A 16,986-nucleotide genomic window follows, 5' to 3' on the forward strand; every position below is an offset into this window, starting at 1 on the left:
ATTCAGAAATAAATTACTCTTTGCTAGGTTAACTAGATTGGTACAGCAGGTAGGAGATGTGAAAACTTAGCAGACACATTTTATGACTTAGACAAGCTTTTGCCCACAGTTTTGCTCGCGTAATTTCAGAAGATTCTTTCTTGCCGGATGTCTAAAGTAGACTATCTGCGTGCCTTTCAGTGCAATTCGTTCAGTGGTTTGAACTGTTAGATTAGTAGGTAATTTAGTGACGGTAGTTTTTTATACAGATTTTTAACACGATCGATTATTTGATACCATTCCCCAATAATTCGATATCACAACTTGCTTAAAAAGACACTTTATTCTGGTCTTAAAACTTAATTAATTTTAAATTACCTGTAAATTAAGATTTTTGGTTAAAAGCACTTTTATTTAGTTGACAAAATAGTGGCATCCCTTGCTTGTATTGCCATACAAAATCTATGGAAGAGTCTCGTTGACAGTTTTAAAAAGTACGTCAATTGATTGGTAGTGTCAAATAGTCTAGGCAGCCGTAACCCCAGTCGTTTCAAATAGGGAAACGGCTAAGTAAACGAGAAGGATTGTCGGTATAAGTCAACTTCAGGACAAGCGAAGTAGCGACGGATGGGCCCGCCACGCCTCTTGAGCGGAAACCTACTATTCTTTAGATTATGCCATTGAGATAGTAAAGGCTTCAATGGTGTTGGTTGTTCAAATCGGTTCCTCTTTTGATTCACTATGTAATCTTAAAACTTGACCTTCATTGGTTGGGTTTTTACAGGCGATCAAGCTGTAGATCCTGGCTACACAGGAGTTGCAGCGGTGGGAACGAGAGGTGGGCATAGTCTGCAAAAGTGCAATTTACAGCAAGTTTTGGAAAATGCAACCATTGATGATAAATACGAGTGTCATGTAAACTCACAGTACGTTTAAAACAAATCACATTTGTTTTCTTACTTATTTATAATTACATTATTTATTATTAAAAAGATAGGTAGGTACATAACGTATGTTTCGGCAACTGAAGGAATAACAATTGTATCAAAAGAACATTAAATGTGTCTACTTTGTGATCCTGTTAGATTCATATCATTATTTTTCCCGTCTAAGTTTCAAAAATATAGTAAAGACTCCCAGTAACTTTATATCTTTACATTAGGATGTAACATTTCAATAAAACCAAATATCTTCAAATATTTTCTCATAACAACACTCATAACGACGTCACAAATAAATATTATCATATACAAGGGCAAGTTATATTGATCTGCTTATGTAAACGATTTCGCTTTGGCGCTTGAGTTTTGTTATGTTACGAACCCAATATGTAAGGTATATTATTATTATTATTATGATACGGGGTGTGTGGGCCTTGGGGGTAAGTCGACACGTCTCATACTTATAGGACGGTTCGATATTGATCCTGCACACTTGGGTAGGCATTCTTGGATCTGTATATTATACATTTTAATAGGCTCCTAGAATATTATGATTTTTAGAGATGTATTCCGCAGATTACATAAATATATTTGTAAAAAGTAAGCCGATTACATAGAGTCCTAGAGTATTTCGTGTAGGTATGCCTATCTGTTGGTGAATAATATTTTCACGATTTTGAAAGGTTATCTTAGTCAGCAGAATGTTTCCTAAATCCCGTGTTTTTTTGTAGGTAGGTATATGGCATTGCACTTGACGGAAAAGCTAACTTATTTAACTCTAAAAATCACTCATGCGCCTTGGCAGAAATAAAAATTTCTTGGCATAGTAGTGTGCTAACAATATAAAGTCACAGAGATCCTAGGATAAAATACAGGCTCTATAATTATTATACGACTGCGCTGTTATGTCATATATTTCGGCTTCCCAAGGGACGGTCCCAGGCCCTCGCTAAATAGCCTATTCCCTGGGCAAGCGTGTTCTATCCTAGATCCCATCTCCAGCCCGTTAGCCAGGATTGAGGTCAAACGGTGGACCATAAAGAAAACATAAATCTCCCGCCTCTTACGGATTGCGGAACAAACATTGGCGATACATTTCGCGGGATGAAATCAGTGAATCGAGTGAGAAAATTTACAGCTTCGTATTTACGAGTTTAAGTATACTTTTGCGTAATAGTATTGTAGTATGTGTACGCTCCACAATTTTTTTTTCTTTTAAAAAAGGGGGAGGTCTAATAGAGAGTCTAGTACATTTTATGCCTATTTAACTAGTGTTGCTGTGTAAATTGAGACACTTAATATACTCGTTTGTTCGTTGCAGCCGAAAGACGTCCACTGCTGGACAAAGGCCTCCCCCAAGGATTTCCACAAAGACCGGTCCTGCACCGCTTGCATCCAGGCACCTTCCGTGACCTTAACCAGATCGTCGGTCCACATAGTGGAAGGCCTGCCCTCGCTACGTCGTCGCCACTCAAGAACTTTCCTGCCCCAGCGGCCATCAGCTCTATTAAGAGCTATGTGTTCCGCCCACTGCCACTTGATTTTAGCGATTCTGCGAGCTATGTCAGTCACTTATTATACTAGCATCGTACCAATAACTTCTTTTTATTGTCAACTCCCGGTCCCCATTACAGTATTTGTAAGATATGTGGATACAGTGAATGTAGACTGGCAATATCTGTCGCGGAATCAATAAAAGGAGTAACAAATGGGTATTGAGTAAAACATTTCAGCGAATATAGCATGACTTCCTTACTGTTAGTTGGTCCCTTCATGTTAGTTGTGAGAACATTCACCTAGGAAGCGAAAATTTATGGGTAAAGCTTGAAGTTCAAAGAACAGATTGCGCTGCTCTCTAAAAGGACACGAAAGTATATATACTTGATGAAACTACTACGAAGTTGCGCACCTATGGACATTAGTAGAATGGTATATGTATCACTCTGCCAATCTCTGTTGCAGTACTGTGTTGGCATTTGGGGTTGTGCTGCTAAGACCATCATGATCGAACTTGAGCGGGCTCAGAGGGCTGTTCTGAAGGTGTTACTTGGCAAACCACGAAGATTCCCCACAGACGAGCTATATGTAGAGGCCAAAGTCCTTAGCGTCCGGCAACTTTATGTCCTGGGAGCACTTACGAATGCGTATAAAAGCAAGTCCATTCACCTGTATAAGAGCAGGAATAATACTTACCGTTTACCCACTCCCATGATCAGAACTACTTTTGGACGTCGTTTTAGTCGATTTCTCCATGCACACATATTTAATAAAGTTAGCAAAATCATCACAATACCCGAAACGCTATTCGAAGCCAAAATTAAGTTCAAGAGATGGATAGGTGAATTAACTTACTCAGAAACCGAAAATCTTTTAATTAATTAGAACTTTTTAGGAACCACAGACAAAAAAAAACAAACACATAAACACACAATATGCTGGTGTTCTAATGTTACGCACTGTTTTATTTTATTTATTTTTGGGATATTCTTTCCCTTTTCCTTTTTTTTTTGTTTATATAGACTGTTTCACTACACTTAGGTATAGCTGAACTGTACCGCGCTGTGCCAGTCACTTTAATTTTGCAAACTGCACTGTTTGGGCCACCAAGATACAGGCTATGCCTAGTTTGGGGCCCACTGTTATTGATATACATCTTGCTCTTTTTTCTTACTGTTATTGTTAACACATCTTGCCTTTATTATTTTGTAATGCAAAATGTAACCTGTGCCTATTTAAATAAATACTTTTTTCATTTTCATTTTTTCAAGCTTAGGTACATTAGTGTCCGTTTTCACCATCAATCCCTAATTTTTAAGTGACCTCTGTGGTAACACATAACATGAATTTTGTTTTCAAAGGGGTCATTTAAAAATTAGGGATTGATGGTGAAAACGGGCATAGGTACCATAAATCCTAAAAGACCCTGTAGCAATTTTATTGAGTGAGCTTACTATCTGCGCCATTTAGAACCTATCCACCTGAAATAAAAACACTTTGCCTCCATTCGATTTAATCCATCTTTCCCGAAAATTCCAATACCAAGGTTGTAAAGCTTCACAAACGACCAGTTAGTAGATAGCAGAGGATTCAGCGGATATTACCCCGTTTTTTCTAGCTGGATAGGTACAATAATGATCCATATTCCCATCCCATAGCGGGCAGATGGCACGAATGGCGTGTGCGACGGTATTTGCCCGCGGTGCCAGGGCCCGATCGAAAGGTGTGGTGAGGGCATGATTTACGGCTGAAACATGGGTGGAATAGGCTGTGATGATGGGCTCTAAATCTTTTTAAGATTGTTGTTAGAGAGTCAGTTATGTGATGAGGAAAATTGGGCCACGACCTTTTTATTTATGGATAATAGCAGCAGCGCAAGGATTATTTATTCTCATTTTTAAAGCGTGGTTTAGTAGTAGTAGTAGATTCAAGTGAAGATAATTATCTTATATTATGATCAATTAGATAAGGGTAAGAATAAATTGATACGATAATTCAATAGACTAACAAAGGTACTGTCTACGCTGTTTGGAGCACTCAGATCGGTCTAGGTTAATGGGGCACTGCACATTACAACGACAAACGAGTTTGAAAAAAAAATACAAGATACACTAAGTTCAATATTGTAATTTATTTTGTGTATAACATGGCTTGTCCCATTATACAACAGCACTTACATCAAAATACGTAGAGTTGAGTACCATTTAAGATAAAAGTACTATTCCTATTCATTTCAAACTTTCTACTAAGTATTGGGACACAACTGGTGAACACGTTATTAGCGTCGTCTAGTTAACTTTGTACAACAGGAATCAATAGTCTAGAACTCTAGAATGCTTAATCTATTATTTGTTCTAGGTCTTGTATCGCTATCAGTACTTAGGTCGCACCGTCCTTTACTTCAAATGGATGTCCGTACGTGTCCCCCACTTACCCTTATTGCGTCTCTGTACAGAAGCGAATTCTGCCCCGTAACGAGCGAGACGTTTGATGCAATTTATTTCACCGTCTAAGCTCAAATAACTTGCCATTTTCAGGGATCCGTTGGCAGAATTAGAAATTATGACGACATACGCACTGGGGTAAATCGACTAGTTACTGGCCACTTAAGCCTCTTGGCCACTTCAAAGCTTTACGGTTTCTTAGTGCGATAACTTATTAACAAAAAACAGACATCAAATTGACCAGGAAATCTTACTTTTTAACCTTATGACTTTATGAAGTACAATTAAACACTTTTTGAATGTATATTTTTATTTAATTCAAAAACATACGAATATTGCTAGTTATTGGCCATGAAATTCTGTAACTGGCCATATGCATGCTAGTTACTGGCCACAGAAAAAAATAATATATTACAGCTAAAGAAATCAATATAACATGAAAAACAGAACGTTATCTAAAACTATATGAGATCAGTCGTGAAACAATATAATTTACTCATAGACAAAGTGAATATTTCCAACCTAGGAGCTATAGTTTCAATATAAGTCTCAAATAAACAAATAAAAACAAAACTATCTAATTAAACCCTTGTTTTTTGGATTCTTTATAGACAGCAGCAAATAAATAATCCACTTTATCATCAGATGAATCAGTGTTACTCTCTCTTTATCATCATAAATGACACAAAAAGGAATCGTCATTCTGTTCTGGTACATACACTCTATGAGCAATTGGAATACAATTCAAATTATACTTTTCTTGACATTGATTACATTCTATAATTCTCTTTTTGATAGGGCACAAGCAAAAATATCTACGAGATCGAATCAGAAATGAGGAGATCCTTAAACGAACTAAAGTCGCTGACATAGCAGACAATGGGCAGGGCATATAGTACGCAGAACTGACGGCCGATGGGGCAGCAAGGTTCTGGAGTGGAAGCCACGTACCGGAAAGCGCAGTGTAAGACGTCCACCCACAAGGTGGACCGATGACCTCATGAAGGTAGTGGGAAGGCGCTGGATGCAGGCCGCCACTAACCGGCCATTGTGGAAATTATTGGGAGAGGCCTATGTTCAGCAGTGGACGTCCTATGGCTGAAATGATGAGACGGAAGTAAGCGCAAACGGTAGTCTTTCTATTTGGCGTTTGTCCTGCCTTTTGGGCGAATTCAGTGTTTTTTGGTACTTCTTGGCACATTGAAAATATTTGCTGCTTGTCGAATGGATCCTTCCTTGTTTTCTATAAACTTCAAGGCCTTCATCTTCGTGAGAATACTTTTGTCGCTTTGATGCAATCTTGTTTATTTAATGGATGTCTGTGAAACAAAAAATGGTTAGTTTAGTTATTGACACTTTTTTTTAGTTACTGGCCACTTATGCCAGTAACTGAAATTTATGGATAGAAATAAATGATTTCTAGCCAGTAGATACTAAACTTTAAAAACATTACAAATACGGTGTATTTCCGCAGAAATTCGATGAGCATAGAATAATTTAGTTATTGGCCGGTCTGGCCAATAAACAAAAATAAATACAAATTGTCATTCAGTTACTGGCCACCCCTCAAAACTGAGGTTTTATTAGATTAACTCCAAATATGCTACTGTAATATTGAAACTTACCGTTTAAAAAACACAATAGCACTGCAAACCACTGCAAAACACTGAAAACTACTCCATATTACTATTTTTGAAATAAATCCGTCCGTTAACAAATACACTACATAAATACTTCTCCGAGGGCGTCCGGGTACCAACTGTCAAAAAAATGCCGTTAGAATTGGCACTACGGTCAATAACGGGAAAAAAATGAACTAAAATGAAACCTGATTAATAAAGCAGTTCTTTATAAAAAATACAGATGGCCCGACCTGCCCCGTTTCTTATTTTGTGCCGACAAAGTGCAGTATGGCCAATAACTGACGTTGGCCAATAACTGGGTAGTTTACCCTGCTTGGGAACGGTTCGGAAAAATGGGATCGGTTTCAATGGCGCACATAGGGGAAGGCATATCCAGAAGTGAACAGACTTATTCAGACAGATACAAAATAGCTGTAGAAATTCTACAACAAATATGATAACTAATTTATTGATGTAACTTGAAAAAAAAAAGCAAAATTACTTTATGTATTTACTGACAAAGAATGTACGATTTCTTACCATGGCACCTCATTCCTAAAGATAAGTTTGTCATGTCTGACCCGGGGGAAAGTTAAACTGTCATTGGACCCGCAACGAAATTAATCAGAAGAACATAGGAGGAGTTCGAAATTAAAACAAAGACAAAGGCTTTGATCGTCACACAATCTTTACTATGAAGACTGTAGCGCGATCTACCCAGATCGTTGGAATTCTCATCCTTAAAACTGGTTCGAACTTGACCACTTTAAGGTTTTCGCAGTGCTAAAAGGATTAGCTTAGAGTTCACCAGACTAGACGGCAGTATGAGCTCTTATAGCGCTGAACCGTGAACAAAAAGTCAAAGAGACAAATGGATGTAATGGAGTGTGTTCTAGATCTTTTTCTTTAGAGTGTATGTTCTTACAGTTCCCATTGGTTCATAGATAATAAAGTTTAGTTGTGTACCCCTTCAAGCCGCGAATCGAGACACAATACGAGTAGATTAATCAATTGTGCGGTCATAATAATGCTTAATTTAAAAAAATGCGATCGCTTGGATTAAGCTTTATGTTGGAAGACTTCAGAAGTGTTTGTAATCTTGAAACTGTAACTGGGCCTACAATAAATAAATAAATAACTATGAAGAGTAAGGTTTGTGATAAGAAAGAGTAAAAAGTTATCGTTGTTGAAAAACCGGTAACGGTCACATACTCTGATCATAATATCTATGATCTGAGGTCACATACTAGTCCAGTGGTTTGGGTTCCGGGCAATAAATTTGGTTCGTTGCAGGTTCCAACGCCGGTGAAACACATTTAGCATTATGGAGAGGATTTGCATCCATGCCTACGATATACCCAATTTAAATTCAATTAAAAATTAAATGGATGTTGACCCATTACTAGTCATCGACCAAAACCAACAGATAAAAGCATTTTCTGTGTAGTAACCACAAACAGCAGGAAATTGAAACATAATAAAGAATTCATTATTACTCTTGCAGCGAACAAACTCGCTGCGAGACTAGGGGTGGCACATAGCAGTTCTTTCGGAAAAATATCGAATTTAACAATGATGAATGAAGACTGCATCCCACTTAACATCAGCTGCGATTGTGGTCAAATACCTGCCTTATTATGCATAAAAAAAATATTTACGAAAACGAGGCGAAGAAAACTAATGAAATCAATCAATTTGATGAAAAGTATGGAAAAAGGTGATTGTAAATAATTTCATGTGTTATATTTAAACAGCACAAAATCTTGTCTTAATTTTTTGGACTTCAATGCCAATTTCATACGACACAAAAAAAACTTGTGCCAAGAAAATAATTGTTCGATTCGTATATTCAGACGATCATCCCTAACCGAGACATTGTAGCTGTGAACAAGACATAGTTTATTCAGAACAGCCCTCGGTACACGAAACCTCCTGTCGAGTAAATGTTGCTGTTTAAAAATCAAAACGCTGTTGAGTTTTAAATGCTCTCAAAGTCTTACTAGAAAACATTATTTATATTTACTTAGCCCGAGAAAAGTAAATTGTTCTTCAAAATCACAAAAAAAGTGCATCCTTTTTCAAGTGTATTATTGTAGCCAGCATCGTTTCTTCTAGATGTAAAACCTACTCTAAAAATTTTTTAACATCCCACAGAAATGTTTTTAACATGAAACAGTTAATTCAATAGAATATGTAAATACAGACACCGATCTAAATTAAGCTCCTTCAAATCAAATCAAATATATTTATTTTGCGAACATGGGTATTAAACGTAGCGTAGGTATTACAAGTATTTTTGTATCTCCATCTCCACCTTTTGGCATTTAAAATTATAAATCAAACTAATCAAATTTCATTTATACATAAAAAATATTGCCCTTATATTATTTCTGATAATTACGAAGAAGTGATGATAAATACCCGTAAGAGTATTTTAAAATTTAAATGGGGGATCCATAATTATCCACATAGTCAATGTTCAATGATGATATTTTTGAAAAAAATAATCAGTAATGTGAGGTCCGTAAAGGGTTTCTAATTGTACAGAACCCTAATAATACCCTATTCTGGCCGTACATCAGATAAGAATGTTCTCTATTTTTGAATACCCCATGTGGCTATAGCGTGGAAGTGCCGAGTCAGTCCCCCACATTTAGGTGACTGGCGGAATGCTTTGTGAAGTTTTGCTGCGCCATCGCCGAAGTGGAGGTATAAGCTTATATTGTCGATAACACATCACACTACAATGTATTGAAGCAAAATAGCGCTTTATTAAGGTTACATAATGTCACAGTGTTTGGCAACGAAACTATGTTGTTACACCCTATGTTGTAACAGGTGCTCTTTTGCTGCAGAAATGTATAGTACCCATAACTGGCACCGGCTGAAAACCAGCGCTGCACGGAACTAGTGCTTGTTTTTAGTATTTAAGCAGTGTTATGTATGTTTTTTTTTGTTTTGGTGACAGTAAAGGTTTATTTATTAATTTTGTGCAGTCTGTATCAGTACTGTGTTTTTAAGTATATTTCAGTTCGTAGATCACGATTTAATGTCATACTTTTGGGCGATATGCTGGTTCCTTTCTTAATAAAATTGATTTCTTCATATTACGAAACAAATATTTGGTTCCTTTTAGCCTAGGCGCAGACCACCGATAGTTGAGCTCGACTCTAATTTGTATGAAGAATCGGCCGATATCAAATCGGTGTAATGTGCGTACTTTCATACATGTCCACTTATTAACTGCCCGACCCAACTATCGGCCAACTAAAAGTGTACTAGTGTGTATGGGGCTGCTCCTAGGCTTATCGTTTTAAGTGAAATACGTACTTTCATTTTTTAGTAAAAAGGTGTAGGTATAGATATTTGAACGTGAACAAAACCATTGTTTACCCTGATATTTTCTACCAAGCCCACCAACCTTATTAGCAAGGCCTACTTATGATAATAACAGCTGCAGCACTGGTTATTAAGCTGACCTTGCAAACAAGTAAAAGCGTACAAGAGTGGCCGAGTGCAGCGGGCGGCAAATTTGGCAGCCGCCCGCCCGCAGTCGGTCGCGGCGGGAAATGGGCGGCCGCACGCGTCCGGTTTATTAAATGATAAATTAATTTTATCGTTGCAAAATTGCATACAAAATATACAAATTTTGCATTTATTTACTAAGGTTGCAAATTGCAAACAGATTGCAAATCATGGCTTAAGGCCGGGTAGCAGAGAAAATGGCGAAAATGAGGTTTTCATTTTTCATTTTTGAGGTACTAAACAGTAAAATTAAAGCCTAAGATTTTTATTGGGCATAGTTGAGGATATTTTCTAGGGCTATTAACGGATGGAAACACGATTTGATGAAGTTGACTCGATAGAATAAATTCCCAAAGTTACCTCTATTCGTTTTCTATTTATGGTTTTATTTTTAAAATAAGCGATTTGAGATTCTAAATCTTTTACTAAACTAAACTTCAGAAATAACTTGAGGGCTATTAACGGATGAAATTTTTATATTGCGTCTTATTTAGTTACTATGTTAAAAAATGTGGAAAAAATCGTCCATGACGGCTTGGACAATCTCAATCAGTCGCGTGGTGGCGCTTACGGAGGACGGACGCGTGTCAGTTTTTTGGCCGTGACAGTTCGCGATTTGTCAATATTTTTGACAATGATGACTTTGATGAGTCACAGTATAATAATATCAGTGTTACTGGAGAAAGCTTAAATTTTTGATAATTACAAATTATCAATTTTGTCTACCTATTGAAATTTAAATCGTTCGCATCCTTTTAAACGAAGACTCTACTCATGATACATAGTACATTCCTCAAATATGAGACAAAACCAATGAGTTAAAATTACATTTTAATAGTACCTACATACAATCGTCTTACACTCTTTAGAAGAGCAAACTGACACAGACAAATAATAAAAAATACTGTCTAAGGTCTGTAGCTAAAGGTCTAAGCTGTAAGATAGAAGAATCTTCTGGCCAAAAAGATGGCAGATGCAGCATTATGTCAACGGATTTAAAACTGGAGTTCATATGGCTGCTTTGGATTCGGTGGAAAGGCGTGCCAGAAGACTTATCGACAGCCCTACCCTTGTTGAAGCAGCGCTCCAGGAACTTGACCATCGCCGTAAGGTAGCATCCCTATCGGTTTTCTACAGGCTACACTTCGGAGAATGTGCGAAAGAATTACACGAATTAATTCCACCAGCCCCCTTCCATCATCGGGGAACCAGACGCAGGTTAGCGTACCATCCCTATTTTATTGACATTCTACCAGCTCGCACTAAGCGTTTCGATGACTCTTTTATAATGCGAACAGCTAGGGACTGGAATTCGTTGCCTGCTGCTGTCTTTCCCGAAAACTATAATCCGGGCCTCTTCAAGGCGAGAGTGAATAAGCACTTACAGGGCAGATATGTACCATCCTAGACTGCATCCCACTTAACATCAGGTGCGATTGTGGTCAAATACCTGCCTTGTTATGCATAAAAAAAAATAAAAAAATATGACTCCTTGTAGACTTGAGTCTCTAGAGCGTCCCTTCCTCCACCATGCGTAAGAATTTTCACAAAAATACTGTCTAAGGTCTGTAGCTAAAGGTCTAAGCTGCAAGATAGAAGAATCTTCTAGCCAAAAAGATGGCAGATGCAGCAGATGTCAACGGATTTAAAACTGGAGTTCATGTGACTCCTTGTAGACTTGAGTGTCTAGAGCGTCCCTTCCTCCACCATGCGTAAGAATTTTCACAAAAATACTGTCTAAGGTCTGTAGCTAAAGGTCTAAGCTGCAAGATAGAAGAATCTTCTAGCCAAAAAGATGGCAGATGCAGCAGATGTCAACGGATTTAAAACTGGAGTTCTTGTGACTCCTTGTAGACTTGAGTGTCTAGAGCGTCCCTTCCTCCACCATGCGTAAGAATTTTCACAAAAATACTGTCTAAGGTCTGTAGCTAAAGGTCTACGCTGCAAGATGGAAGAATCTTCTAACCAAAAAGATGGCAGATGCAGCAGATGTCAACGGATTTAAAACTGGAGTTGATGTGACTCCTTGTAGACTTGAGTGTCTAGAGCGTCCCTTCCTCCACCATGCGTAAGAATTTTCACAAAAATACTGTCTAAGGTCTGTAGCTAAAGGTCTACGCTGCAAGATGGAAGAATCTTCTAACCAAAAAGATGGCAGATGCAGCAGATGTCAACGGATTTAAAACTGGAGTCGATGTGACTCCTTGTAGACTTGAGTGTCTAGAGCGTCCCTTCCTCCACCATGCGTAAGAATTTTCACAAAAATACTGTCTAAGGTCTGTAGCTATAGGTCTAAGCTGCAAGATAGAAGAATCTTCTAGCCAAAAAGATGGCAGATGCAGCAGATGTCAACGGATTTAAAACTTGGAGTTCATGTGACTCCTTCTAGACTTGAGTCTCTAGAGCGTCCCTTCCTCCACCATGCGTAAAAGTTTTCCAAAAATACTGTCTGAGGTCTGTAATAAAAGTCTAAACTGGACCCATTTATGCAAACAAGAACCAACCCACAGCAGGGTGGTTTCGAGAAAATGAGACTTTTGTAAAAAGAGTGCGCAAAATGCATACATAATATATTAATGAATGATTACTTGTTAATCTAATGTGGGATACTGCAGCCTATCTAGGAATATCAGATTTATAAATTTTGTAAAGTTAAAGTTAAAGTAAATCGTTAAAAACCGGTTGGTTCTTTCTTGCAAAAACATATTTTGTTGCTTAGTTCCTTCTTGCAAAATGGATGTAAGATTTCATTGTTGTGATATATCTAAAATTAAAAGTCATTCTATATAGGGTCCTTCTAAATCAGCTACGTTCCGTTTAATGGGAGCATGTATACGTCACACTGAATACGTTCCCAAAGTTTGAGCCAAAAATTCAGGCTAGTTTCCGAGATAATTAAGGAAACAACTTCATTTCTTATCAACCCAATACAACACCCTGTTCAGCTGATTCACTACTACACTGACAAAAATCCGCACGCACACGAGCTTACGTAATGGCCGCCATTGCGCTTGTGCTGCCGTTGGGCCACTGGCCGCGAACACAAGAGTGCCGCCGGACGACGGACCGGGCGCCACACAAGCTATTCTAGGGCTACTACTAGTTATTTAAGGAATTAAATTAAGCAGAAAATTAAAGTTTATTTATTTTTGGTAACATAAAAAAATCTTATGTGGTAAGTACTTATTTAGTGGCCTTAATGGAATGATGTTTATTCAAAAGTTCGTTAAAATACTTTTGCGCTTGTAAAAATCTTTTATTTCAAACGTAGCAACGAAACGAAGCAAAAAAGTTAGTTGCCGAAATCAATGACTTATTTTTATGCCATACACAAATGGGATAGTTACCATGACTATGAAATTTAGAATTACGGTTATTATTACGATAAAGCAGGCACATTTTTCATGTTAATTTTAATCGCTTAATATCCCCTTAGCAAATTAAATAAAAATGTGATTCGTAATTGACTCGATCATAGCAGAAACTAAACGCTATCGAATTATCTACCTGTGATTATCGGCAGTCTTTAGTATTCCGAAGTAAATAAGTAAATAATTGTTCCCAACTATCAATTTTAAACTGAAATAATAATCATTAAAATCATCGTAGAAACAAAAAAAAATTATAAAAGTAAATAATGATAGTTTTATTATTATTAAGATTAGAAAGAATTTTGGAGTTGACATCCTTATTTATGCGTGGCGGAGTCGGTGGTATCAAAGACAGCCGTCCCTCACAATAGCCGACCGCGCTAGTGTTGTAAGAACCTCGAGTCTTTAAAGTCTTTATTTTGAGACTTGAGTTTATTTTTAAGACTAGGACTCGTTAGTCACATGAATAAGGGAATAATTGAGTCTTCCGAGTCCTTTCGAGTATTTTAAGTTCTTTGAGCTAGACTGAATCATGACATGAACTTGAGTTGGTGTATACTAATAGGCAATAATGAGTGATTTCATATCATCATCCGTATGTTATATCCTAATTGAAAATAAAATAAATCGCACAATACAAATGTAATATCAATAAAATTGCATTAAACGCAAATAATCGAATCAGAAGTATCCATCTAAAGACTGACGATTTTCGTAATCAAAAAGTTAAAACGGTCCAATAAAATAATAAACACACAGTCTTAAAAGTCTTAATTCATAGCTATTTTATTTTCTTCAAACTTTTAATAAGTAAGATTCCAAGACTCGAGTGTCGTATCGTACAACACTAGCCGGCGCGCAGCAAACGAACTTTTAGACACGTGCCGCCGCCTTTAGACACGTGCCGCCGGCCGCCGGCTAGCGCAATGTACACTCACCAAAATAAAATTAAGAAATGCAACAAACTTTTTTTTACTATTCAAATTAAAATTGTGTTTATTGTTAAATCACAGGTACATAAGATAGGTCATAAATAAATACCAAGTTGGAACGGAAATGATTCGGAAATTTTATTTAACTAATTAGGTACCTACCTACCTCATCTACTTTTCTATTGTAATAGAAATGATGACATTAACGATTAATTTAAGAATGGACTTTGATTTAGGATAAATGGAATATCAATACAAACAAATTGAAGAGTTTTATTTGCTTCAATAGTCTAATTTAATGTTTCTAAATAATTGACTAGGCCATTGAATTACCTTCACAAAACAATAAGTTCGATTAATTTTTAATTATTATCTGTTATAGGATATTTTACCATGAAATACTCAACACCATAATTTAGATTCGAATCAATGAAGAATGTTCACTAATTTTGTTTTTTAGCTTTCTGTATTCTCTGTTAAAAATAAAAAATACACGTGAAAGAATTATTTCGATACGTCAATTAGTTTCCAAGATATTGAATTTTAAAAGTGCGGGCGGCGGCCGGATCGCCATTTTATGCGCGTGACGTCATATTACAACGACTGGCTCATATTTGTATGGGTGGAATCTTGCAAACTGAATTAAGACCCACTTCCAGGCAACCGATTAAGCTTAAATTTCGCAAACACATGTGATTTGGATGACCATGCAATATTATGATGACATGGAGCTGATCTGATGATGGAGCTGGAAGGTGGCCATAGGAACTCTATAATAAAACGACTTAAATGCATCGAGTTTGGGCTCGTTCGTTTTGTATTGATGAGTATTTTAATTCTATATAGTAATCGGGGTCTAATGATGGAGCTGGAAGGTAATTCGCAATAAAACGACACAATCGCATCAAGTTTGGGTTTGGTTCAATTTTAATTTCTGTGATGGGTCTGGGTGTTAATATGTATAATAAGTTTGTATTTACAAAAAAAATTTATTTAAGTATGTTTATATCCGTTTTCTAGTGAGCGGACGCTGTGAATGTACGTCACACGGGGTCACGTGACCGTCGGCGGGACTTAATATTTAAGCGAACTTTGAATGCCTATAAAATCATAACTACTGGGTATTTTTGAATGAAATAAAAACTAATGTATTTGTAAATGTAAAAGCTTAACTGTAACATAGGTTTCAAGTGATTTTGCATACCTAGTAACATTCTCAATTGAAATCGAAAGCAAGCAGATAAAATAATAAACAAATAAGTTTCTTTTTTGTCGTCGACTGTACGCTTATGCCAACTTTTCGGCTCTTGCTTTGGCGGCGTCGGCGTCTTTGTGTCAACAAAAGGCGTGCGGCTTGTCGGCATTTGTCGGCGCGTGCGCTTTGATTTAATTCAGTTTTTGATTAGCTTTCTTGTGTGAAGGTGCGTTTTGTAGTGCTCGTGAAGTGAACTATGACGCACAGATGCACAAATGCAAATAAATTTACTAAGACGCGCCTTAAAAATCATGGCCTTTGCTGGTTGATTTTTCGATGGTATCGTGAGTCCGTTTTACTGTGATTAACATAAGATAATAAGGATAGACAACGATATGAGAGTAGGCCTGCAACATTAAAGTGATAGCATAGCTCGCCCAATCAGTCGATCAGCTAATCGGCTATCAGCTGTGACGACTGCTGTGAGTTGTTATGACGTGAGTGTAAACAACAAAAAAGTGTGCAGTGGTAGTGAGCGTTGTGTGTGTTGTGTCTCGTGTTCCTGTGCAGAATGAATACACTACAGCTTTGTTGTGTGAGTAAAAATTACAGCATGTTCCATTATGTAAGACGAAATGAATTTTAATTTTTGTTAGAAAATGTAACTTTGTAAAATCATTATAAAACACATACTCAAATTTGGTGAACTTGTTCAGTGTACCGTATAGATGCCCCCATTAAAAGGAATGTAGCTAGTTTAGAAGGACCCTGTATAAAATATAGATTTTAATGCCATTTATTAGATAGTGAATTGGAATCACGAACCCTTCAAACTAAAATCACTATTATTATCGTCTTCTACCTCAAAATCGATAGGCCCGGTAATACTGTCGATATCGTCTTCTATGTTGCTGCTTTTCAGGGTTTTGTAGAAATTGTGTGTGTCGTTTTGGTATTAGATGCAGAATAATTTTAATATTCTGTTAGTTTAGCCTCAGATATAGCTTTTCCTGTAAGCTAAAGTAAGTCCATGTCATTTTTTGTCATCACGGCCTTGCTTCTGATATTTTTCTGTATATTAACTTCTTTGTGCCGTGTGGGAACGGCCATAAAGAATAAGTACTCTTCCCTACCAGGAACAGCGTGTCATGAATGGCGTGTCGTAAGAGGCGACAAAAACACCTGCAGCACCGGACGGATCTCTAGCCCTGGCAATCTTTAACACTCGCATACTGAGGACTGACATGAGGCTCGCCGAACTCGAGAAAGAACTGAGCAGGTTGCGGTGGGATATCGTAGGATTATATAAAGAACGAAGAGAGTGGGAGGACACTATAATCCTCAAATCCGGAAATCTGCTCTATTTCTGGGAGGGCGACCAGCAGTCCTAGGGTGGTGTCGGGTTTATCGTCCACAAGTCCCTTGTCAACAACGTGGTCCAGATCGAGAGTGTTTCGGCGTAGCGTAACTTATACTCAGA

At 37.3% G+C, this 16,986-nt stretch overlaps 1 long non-coding RNA gene across 1 annotated transcript in view; it reads left to right on the plus strand.

Annotated features, from left to right (window-relative positions):
* The window catches only part of LOC135075665 (uncharacterized), a 218,928-nt gene that overhangs the window by 116,243 nt on the left and 85,699 nt on the right, over positions 1-16,986 (plus strand). The window lies entirely within an intron of this gene.

The sequence above is a fragment of the Ostrinia nubilalis genome, chromosome 10 (assembly GCF_963855985.1).
Source record: "Ostrinia nubilalis chromosome 10, ilOstNubi1.1, whole genome shotgun sequence".
Taxonomy (NCBI): Eukaryota; Metazoa; Arthropoda; class Insecta; order Lepidoptera; family Crambidae; genus Ostrinia; species Ostrinia nubilalis.